Source organism: Scophthalmus maximus, chromosome 16, assembly GCF_022379125.1.
Source record: "Scophthalmus maximus strain ysfricsl-2021 chromosome 16, ASM2237912v1, whole genome shotgun sequence".
NCBI classification, from domain to species: Eukaryota; Metazoa; Chordata; class Actinopteri; order Pleuronectiformes; family Scophthalmidae; genus Scophthalmus; species Scophthalmus maximus.
The window spans coordinates 15308369-15318709 of NC_061530.1; positions in this window are offsets into that span (position 1 = coordinate 15308369).

Consider the following 10341-nt stretch of genomic DNA (forward strand, 5'->3'; position numbering starts at 1 on the left):
TTATGTCAATTATTGTCACTGTTTTCTTAAGAGCGATGACCTGTCTTGTTAATTTTCTTGAATATATGATGCTCAAATTAGTTTGGTGGCATATTACAGTATAATGACTGCAAACCATTACAATGGGAAACAGGTGTTGTGTTGTCGACTTGGTGTTAATTCAATTTGTGATTTGGTGGAAACACTTATGGCAAAGCATAATTGAAATGCTAATCTTAAAACTCTAATCCACACCAATTTCAGTGCAGTACAGCCTGACAAAACCTTGCACTTTCCTTAATTTTCATATTTTCCTACTTCATATCCCTTGCACAATATAATCCAAGTTATCTGCTGCCAAAAAATTGTGGTTAGAGTCCAATTATTGCACGAGTAGCACCTAGATATCCACACTTAACACAGCTGCAACCATTACTTATAGCAGCATTCAGATGTTGAGTCAGATTCACTTACAGATGTTGTTCATTTTCAATAAAATGTTAAATATCAATGGCACCGTTTCACTCTGTTTCAATTCGTGGCATTTACTCAAAAGTGACTATTTGACAACCATGCCTGTGATTCCTATATTTTGATGCTGTGGAAGATTATCAGTCTGTCTGTAATTGTAGCAATGTCACACCAAAAAATGAACTATCACACACACAAGAACAAATTCTCTCAAACTCCTGAATGTTTCTGAACACAGTGCGAAGCTAACATTGTTGTAAAGTTAACCCGAATCATGATGATCAAGCACGACTGGAACTGGAACAACAGCAACTGGGGCTCGTTTTTGCGCAGCGTTGTCAGTTTGCAGCAGGGCCACCTCACTAACACACTCCCAACAGATGGCCTTGTTTCACTGGCATCTGATAAGGTCTTCGGGGAGAGACCCAAATTTTATTCTCCATTGGTTAAACCACTGAACCAAGATGACCAAGTTCCCCCCAAACAAACATGTCAGTGGTAACAAACAAATCACTGTCAAGTTCCATGATATTGCACATTATCATCTCTGAAATCAATGGCTGTGTTTTGTCACAATATCACTGCCGAACAAAGAGGCTGGTTGAGCTAAATTTGCATAGACTCGACTTGAAGTAAAGCACATGATTTGCCAATGTACTGCAAATACTTCAGCAAATTAATTTGGACATGCCCAGAAAACCAAGAGACATCCTGATCAGATACCGGAGCCACTTCAACCAGAACCCTTCAATTCAAAGCATCAGTTTTTCTACTTTCGAGCTCCTCACAGATATCAGTGGTAATGGTATGATCTGCCATCCTGCGGCCACTGTGCTCAACTGACACCGCAGAGATATTCCAACCGATCAAAGTCATCTCAACATTATCCAACACCTGAATATCACTTCTCGCTACTAAGATCTTTTTGTCTCAGTGACTCCTGACAGAGAAAAGGTCAGAGCCTGCAGATGATGTCACGTTGCACAACTTTCTGACAGAGAATATACAGTTCAAAATTCTCCAAGCTTCATTTAGTACGTCCAGACTGAATTTATGTATTAAAGTCCACCGTGAGGAAAACACCTCTCACTGATGTGCAAGTCATCTCCCAGGTCTAATCCTGGCTGTCCGGCCACGAGGCTATCGACAGAACATCAAACTGGGGACATCTGTTAAGTCAGTGCTGGAGGCGACCAGTGCTTTCTCTGCTTGAGGAAAGGCTGGTGACACGCTTTGGCGTTGGGATCAATGGCGGAAGCCCACCTGGAGACGGATGAGGGGAGAACATTACCGCTACTAAGTGTCTGCCACGCTGCAGCCGGAGACCGGGCCCTCACCTGCTGGCTGCTATCGACTGGAGGGGGGAGCAGAGCTGGAGCTGTCCATCCATGTTCTCTGCTCCCTGCTCCGGGGCCTGCAAGGGTCGGAATGAAAGGCCACTGAGGTTGGGAAAGAGAAAGAGCAAAGCAGTTAACTCTCTTATATTGAAGCCTTCACCTCAGTAGTGTTCCTAGGTAGGGTTAGGTACAAAGAGATCAACTGTCACGTATGAGAAACCTGAGATGATCTCAGTAGGCCTTCAAGGCCACGATTTGAGTTTGCCGAAGTGCAATTTAATAATAAAAATTCCAAAATACAGATAGACAATTTAAACAGTACCAATAGTTCTTTTAAAGTGTGCACAGGGAAACGTCAAATAAAAAGCTAGCTTCACGGTTTCACAGATAACCTGTGCGCACGCTCGAAAAAAACCCACGTGCACGTCAGCTCTCACAAATAATGTGCTGTAATCACTAATCACCATGTCGTCCTAATGAGCCTCTCTGTAATTGAACATGAGCACATGGATCAAGAATAACAGCTACCAGATTACAGCCCGACTCCACTCCACAGCCAATTAGTTACAGCGAACCTGTCATCCAAACGTGTTCCCCACACTATTAGGTAATCCAGAAGCAAGAAGCAATGATGCGGCCATCTTTGAAAATGAAGCCAGCGGTTGACATATTCCCTCCGAAATGGAGCGGAGGACAAAACAAAAAGTCTTGCGATTCAGATATTGGCATTTAAGAGGAAATCCAAAGACACAGCCACTGCCACTCTTACAATCTTTCAATTAAGTCCGAGTCTGTGTTATAGCTGTCTGATTCTGATAATGGCCATTCTGGCATTTATGAGGGAACTGCTCCCAGGGCAGAGGCTTCACTTACACACCATCTTGGAGCCTAATTGGGCAAGAAGGGAAGCCCCATTAAATGATACGCCACAATATAGAATATGACAAGAGCTGAAAGGATGGCCTTCCATGAAGCCTGTCCCATTTAAGTTAGACATAGATAAAAGCAATGATTCTGCTGTGACAGGATCCTGTGTATTTCAGCTTCATATAGCGACTGACTCGTTTCCATCATTGTTTCATAAACAGTGTGTATGTGTGTGTGTGGGGGGGGGGGGGGTTGTAATTAAGAGGTATGCGAAGATTGTTTCCATCACATAAAAGAAGAACTGCCAAAGTACAGCAGAGCTGTTCATATTTTCCTGAAGGACTGCAGTAAATCAGAGGCACAGAAATTAATCCGGAAAGAAAATATTAAAATGACTGTCGTCATAATCACACACACACTGTTGCATAGTAGAATAGCCCAACTTCAAGCTCTTTACTTCAGCAACTGTCACCGGGATCTTCAGTTGTTTTGATATGTTATAATGAGGCTCCGCTGGATGGGCGCGTCATCCATTTATCTCAAGGTAGACTGCTTCAAATTTATTTTTCCTATTTACTCCCTGCTCGGCGCGGTGTACTTGTTTTCTCATGGTTTCTAAACAATAATCACTTCCCGGGCTGCATATCAGCCGTAACACAAGCCGTGGCCACTGTAAACGCAGTGCCTAAACATTGTTGGCAACGTATGATTCATTTTGTGATTGGAAGATCAATAACCAATTTGAAGATGACCTGGTAGAGAGGATCCAGATTGCCGGGCTGTGCTTCGATGTGCAGCGTAAATCTCGGGTGGTGGATGCGCATCTCGGCCTGCCACTGCTCCTGCTGCGGGGGAATGATTTATGCCTTGGTCCTGCGACATGTCCTGTAGCGGTTTGGCTCTCATCGAACGGCCGGGGCTAATTTGAGTGGCCTCAGTCGAAAGAGGTCGGTGAGTGAATGGTGGGGATGGCGAGTGAGAGGGTCAGGGTGTTGCAGCTGCAGAAAGGGCAGAAAGTCATGATGGGAGCGGAGGAGAACAACCGCAACAGTCATTAATCATTAGCTTTATCGTCATAATCATTATCCTGAGCACACTGCGTAGCACACGGGGATATTAATGACGTATTTCAGGCGCGCACACACACGCACACACTCATGCAAAATCTGAACAGAAGTAAACAAAAAGAGATGGAAAGTGAAAGTCCAAGACTCTGGAAGTGGTTGTGCCAGGCCATCATCTTAAGACCAGAGTCAATCATCCACAAGAGAACTGCGAGGAGACAATTGCTTAAATGTCCCCCTCACATCGGAGTAACGACCGCTCGTCCGCTTACATGGTCTCCCACAGTTCAGCCGGTTGCATAAGTGCCGAATATGAACGGATCCAAGACGACAGGAGGAAGAAAAGTTAGATGGAAGGAGCTCATTAGGAGCGCTGCACTCTCCTCACAAACCCCATCTCGGTAATGCAGAGGAATTTGTGAACTGGCCATGAGTTCTGAGGGATATATGACAGTGCTTGACAAGAGAGAACCGCCACCAGGCAGATGATAGCTCGACTGTCATGAGGGCAAATAAAAAGGCATGAGTTTGCATGCGTGTAGCCTTTGTGGCTCTGGTCATGTGAGACACACACTTTGCAAAAGCCAATTCCCTTTACACCCTAAAGTTCCCACACAGATCTGTTCTGCTGCCAGGCCAGATGTGAGATGGAGGGATTGTTGGTGTTGGTAAAAGGGGTTGACTAAGGAGAAAGGGAGTGGAGGAAGAAAAAAAAAAGAAAAAGGTGTGCTTCACTAAATGCGCAACTCCCAGGTGGCCATTTGTCCCCGGAATATTGTCCCTGTGGAGCGGAGCTGTGCGAGTCGGAGAGGAGATGAACAGAGGCACGCAGCGAGCAGCGAGCAGCAGCAGCAGCAGCATCCTCGAGCCCACAGCTGCCAGTGGCTCCATCACTCTCAGGACTCCAGTAACTGAACCACACGCCATGGAGCGGCGCCCGCTTCCTGACTCCGCAAATTGCAGCGACCCATCATGAGGAACGAACGCAGCATCAACAGATGGGGGAACGGAGGTGTGTTCATTTGCTGGGTTTGGTGAAAGACAAAGACAAAGACTGTTTTGATGCTAAACTGCTCCTCGCCTCCGGTTTAAAGGGACACAGAGACGTTTTAAAGCTTCCATAATGAATCTCATTTTTATGTGACATTCATATTGCTATTTTACCATAGTGGGGTTTAAGGGTGAGATAAAAGTCTCCTGGCATAATTAGGTACGTTAAATATACAAAAATTGACTGTTGGATCATTTCATTTTTATACATTTCGTAGGGTGTGAGGGTTTGACCTTAGTGTAAATACACACAGTGACCACATACTATACATTCAAGTTTTCTATCTTTGTCTACTACTTACTGCATTTATTCTATTAAAAGTGTGACTGTCCTTCCTCTACCGGTGAAGCAAACACAGTTGAAATATGAAAAGGACCATAGGGAACACACACACGCACGCACGCACACACACACACACACACACACACACACACACAATGATCAACGAACACATTACGCTGCATAGGTCACAGGGGAGTTCCCTCTGAAGTAAACTGAATCCTACCACAAAGAAGATATGATGAGAAATAAGATGAGAGGCATTAGGAACGTAATGGGCCACACGGCTGTGAAGTAACACTATATGGCCTCCTTTCACAGTCAGGTGTGGCTCGTCTTTCTGTACACTCTTGGGCTCATTTGTGTTTATTTACTTCCATGGGGGGGGGCTGTGAAGGTAGATGAGGGAACAGTGGAGGGAAGCGAGCCGGAGCTGTAAAGTAATGGCTCCATTTTTTAATGAGTGGCTGGGGACTGCAATATCTGGTGACGGAGAGGGCCCCTCTGCCGAGGCTCCGTCACCCAGGAGCGGCTCCCCCTGAATCTCGCTCTCATTGCTGGGACCAGTGTGACAATATCTCACCCCAGACACGGAACTTCAGGTTTTTATGGGTGCTCGGGTAATTGGACAGCAAGAGGTGGAAAAAGATCTAACCGACTTTACCCGTAACAGGTAGTGTTTCAGAAACTAAACGACTGTTGAATTGATTTGATTATTCTCCGAACCGCCCTCACTGTTGCCTTTCATTCGTAGCAGGTTCTGTCAATGGGACGTTTGTGTGGTTGGCACTTGAGCGATGATATCATCTTGGCAACATGTGTCCCGGTGTAAATAAGCCTGTCAGTTTAGCCACTTGTTCATATGTAACAGGAGGACAGCGCTGAGGGATGGTGGCGGCGCCGCTTTATGGCCCCTCACACCTCACTTGTCAGGCAAAGTGGCCCACGAGACAGCTCGGATGGGCGCGACAAATAGGCTTTGTCTCTATAGTTTACAATTACCCAACACAGAGACAGACTGTATCGCATTTTCAGTCTCAGAAGTGACCAAGAGAAGTATCAGCTGACACATGCTCGGTTTTGCGTTTGTAACGTCAATGGCAAACGTTTAGTCAGACTTTTACTCTTCTCAGACTAAATATTGACATGTGGTACAGCCTCCAAAATTGATTCAAATGCGAGAGATCCCTGTGTGACTGTAAATTGTGCCTGGGCCACAATACGATACGACTGGACATCTTTTACACACAGAACAGATTATAAGCAATTTTATCTGCACACAGAAAAAATCTAATTGATTTCCCAAGAAAAAACAAATCAGTTATACCTGCAACTGCAAATATTATCTCACAAGCCCTGGCACCAAATCACTTACCCAACCCCCTTTGCGAGTGCTTTGATATATTGTGTTAATCCTGAATTAAGTGTATGATCATTAATAAGATGTTAAACAGAGTGCAAAGATAAAATTATCTATCTATGTACTTTTCATCTTAATTAGAGGTCATAAATCCCCCCAGAGCTATGATACTTGCGATCACGTTTGCATGTCTCATTTATGTTTTGATTAAAAAGGATGTCTCTGTGAGGACTGGAGGGCTTCCACAGATGAAAATCCAATTAACATTCAGCAAAAAAAAGGCCCAGCAGGGATCGACTCTCTCACCAGGAAATCCTCAACCCCCTGTGCAGCCATGCTGGCGAATAACTGTGCTTTCAAAAACACTGCGATTACAGCTTTGTCACAGGGAAAACAAAATACTAACAGTTCGGTTCTACGGTTAACAGCGAAGGCAGCACAAACAGAGGTCGACACAGAACTCTGCACCTTTCTTTTAAACACGTCTGTAACGTCCAGGAAAGGGGAAACCGTTGCATTATGTGCTGCCACTCTTATCAATGACAGCGCCATAACGAGCCCAGTGCATGGCAGAGGCTGGAGGGCCGCTCTGCCAACGCTACTCTGCAGAGCACTGAAGGCACATGCCGACAGCTCACACTCGAGTCAACCGGTGACATGTGACAGGCCCTCGCCTGGAGGCTCCCTGCTCTGCTGGTCCCCACAGTCCACTGTCACGGACACCTCACATACATGCAGCAAACAACATATCGAGCACTTCCTTATATGTCAGTACAAAAGTTCCGGTTGCGGATCCTGTTCCCTAAGGACTAATTGCGAACTCAGAAGGGACTGCAGTCGGCGTATGATCGTGGCATTATTTATTCATCATTTTTTTTAAAGAATATTTGACTAGAAGTGTTTCAAGTTAGTGTCAGATTCATGAAAACAATTCCCCAAGCCCAAGATAATATCTCGGCATTGCTGGTTTGTCCAGCCAAAAGGACAATATCACAAAGATGCTCAATTTGCAATTATAAAAAACAAAAAAATCAACAAGCTCGGTTTCAGTGCGATAAATGATTTAAGTGTTTAATCTTCTATCAAATTGGATGTTGAATAAATCAAGTTTCTGACTGACTACTTAATGAATTTACAAATAAAAACACATATTAAACTTATTTACCTCGTTCTCCTGCCAAGTGACGACTGGTGCCATGTGTCGGGATCTAATCATATCCTGAAAATGATCAAGGCCAAAAGCCAGTTTCCTTTGAAATCTGTGGGAAGCATCTGTCTCCGGCACATGTGAAACCCAGAGAGAGAAAAAACATCTGATGTGGTAACATGCCCAAAGTGCCCTAACACCAACATACATGCATTCATCTACACATCTCATTCTAACACTCAAAATATGTTTTTAAGCAAAAAATAAATATGGCTCTCAAATTCCATAATGAGCTTCGAGTGGCACTTTGAAATCTTTGCCAGGAAGCGGAATATATTTTTCTCTTTTAGAAACGATGATGTCTTGTGCAGACACGGAGCAGATGGTCTTATCTGCCTCATGGGTGGAAGGAGCAACAAGTGTGCAATTAAAGGCCAGAAGAGATGCCTTCAGTTGAAAACAGACCCGGGGAAGAAAACCAACTTGCCATTTTCCGCATAGTAAATAGTTCATACCTGGTACCTTTAGGGACCTTAATACGAAGTCTAGAATCCTTAATATATGGTAAAACGAAATCAACAGGCAAAGTTGAAAGCTACTGAAAAGCTCGTGCAATTTAAAGCGGTCAGCAATATGTGGACTGTCCTTAAATGAATAGTGTTTACAAAAACACACGTGGAGGTAATCATCCGTTCCACAATTGCCTTTGCAGCATTATTTTCTTTTGACTAAATATGCTGAGGTGGTACATTTTAGAAAGAAAAACATAGTAAGAGCTCAAGCCACTGGATTGCGAACAAGTTTAAATGAGAAATGGCGCAACACAAGCAGTTAGCCAACATATTTTTCTCCCATATATCCTTCAAGGGCTTCTTCTTCCTCTCCACAAGCGATCAGGCCACTCTTTTACTCTCAGGTGCGAGCAGCGGCGGCCTTGCTCCATCTTTCATTCAAGCTGAGTCAGTATCAATCACAACACTTGAATGATAGATAGGCAATCTAATAACACTAGGAGCAAAAAATAACTTCACTCACTCAATCCTTGACCTTACGGGAGCGAGCAGTCAGTTTGGTTAAAAGCCACGGCTATCACATAAAAATGGATTTTTCTTTTGGATCAATTGCAGTGGAAATATTTGAACTAAAATGGCCGCAGAAAGCTGTCACAAGTAAAATATTGCCGTTGTTATGGATTTATCCGCCGCCTCCGCCCCCTCTATAGAACTGGCCATATTTAAGAGGGTTTCTGACTGCAGGCTATTCAAACTGAATAAAACAGACAATGCAAGCAGGTTTTCGGAGCGGTGGAGGAACTGCCTTCGGACGAGGAACCATCTCAGCATGTGCGGTGCCGGAGGAGAGACACAATTACCAACAAACGATCGCGACTACGCCACTGCTGAGGCGCCACACAGGACACAGAGGAAGTGGTGAAACATTTAGGTCATGCCGGGTCCAAACACGCTTGCAGATACAGAAGTGTGAGTTGAGGACACAGATTAATATTATAATTATTTTTTTTTTTATTTACTTATAAGAATTTAACAGAAGAGCAATGTTTAGATTAATTAGAGTAGGCAAGGAAATTAACCACCTTAGAGTGAACCCTTTGATGTCACACATGTTTTTTTTTATATTCTTAACATCTGTAATGGCATGGTCATACTGCAAAGGTTTGACAATGAACTGGACAAAAATTACAGCGATATTAAACTGGTGAACCTAATTGAATCTAAGATTCCAAGATAAGAATCTATTGCAAATTAGCTGCATTCCATAATTCACACTGATGCCCCAAGAGCGCGTGCAGCACCCATCTTTTTTTCATAGAATAAGACTTTAATCATGGAAAGGACATGGCGTGAATAATTAGCAAGAGAGAGCTCATGACAACGAATCCTATTTTCGTCTTATGTCCCCAGTCCAAACAAATGTAAACCACCGCTCTCAGGGTTTCTTCAAACATATCAATATTCAGCCGATAAAGCCTTTAATCGGTGGCCAAGAAAATCTTGCGTAACTCCTCCAAACACAACAGGGATCTTCCACTAATGATCAAAAAATGACAAGGAAATATGAGATAAATAGCTGATAATGAATTTAAATAGGCCCCTTCGCATTTATAATACAGCGCCCTACATTATAGGAGCTGACCTTGTTTGGAGGAAACAAAGCAACAGTGTAAAATCTATACGGCAATGTCGTTGCATCTTCAAAAGGAATCCGACGATTATAATGTTTGATGTATCAGATTTGCTCTTTAGAGGTCCATTGTTAATTCAACATTTGCCTAAAGAAAACTTGGCATTACTGTCGTGCTGTTATGTGTATGATCACTCAGTTCAGATGTATGAGCACACTGATCCTGTTAAGTGTCGATTGATCCACCGATTCTCCAAATTAATGTCAAAACCAGACAGCTGATCACCTCCGCTGTGATGACGTTATATAACATTCATAACTATGAATGAAAAGAAATTCAAATACAACCAAATACAAAGAACTTGAATTAAGAAAATATACATGTTTTATAATGTACATTTTAGACTGTAAAAAAAATAGGTGCATTTTCGAAATTGTTCTTGTAAAAAATGTTAACGAGTATTAAAGTATTTTTTTTCATATTTGTTTTTGCATCTACTGTCCTGAACTGAGTTTATATATTTATATTTTATATATCATAGTCTTCTCTACCAACTGCATTCTCACTCATCTTTACCATTAACATAGAGCGATTATATTCAAAGACTAAACACAGTTTGTGTTCCATGACTTTGTGACAGATG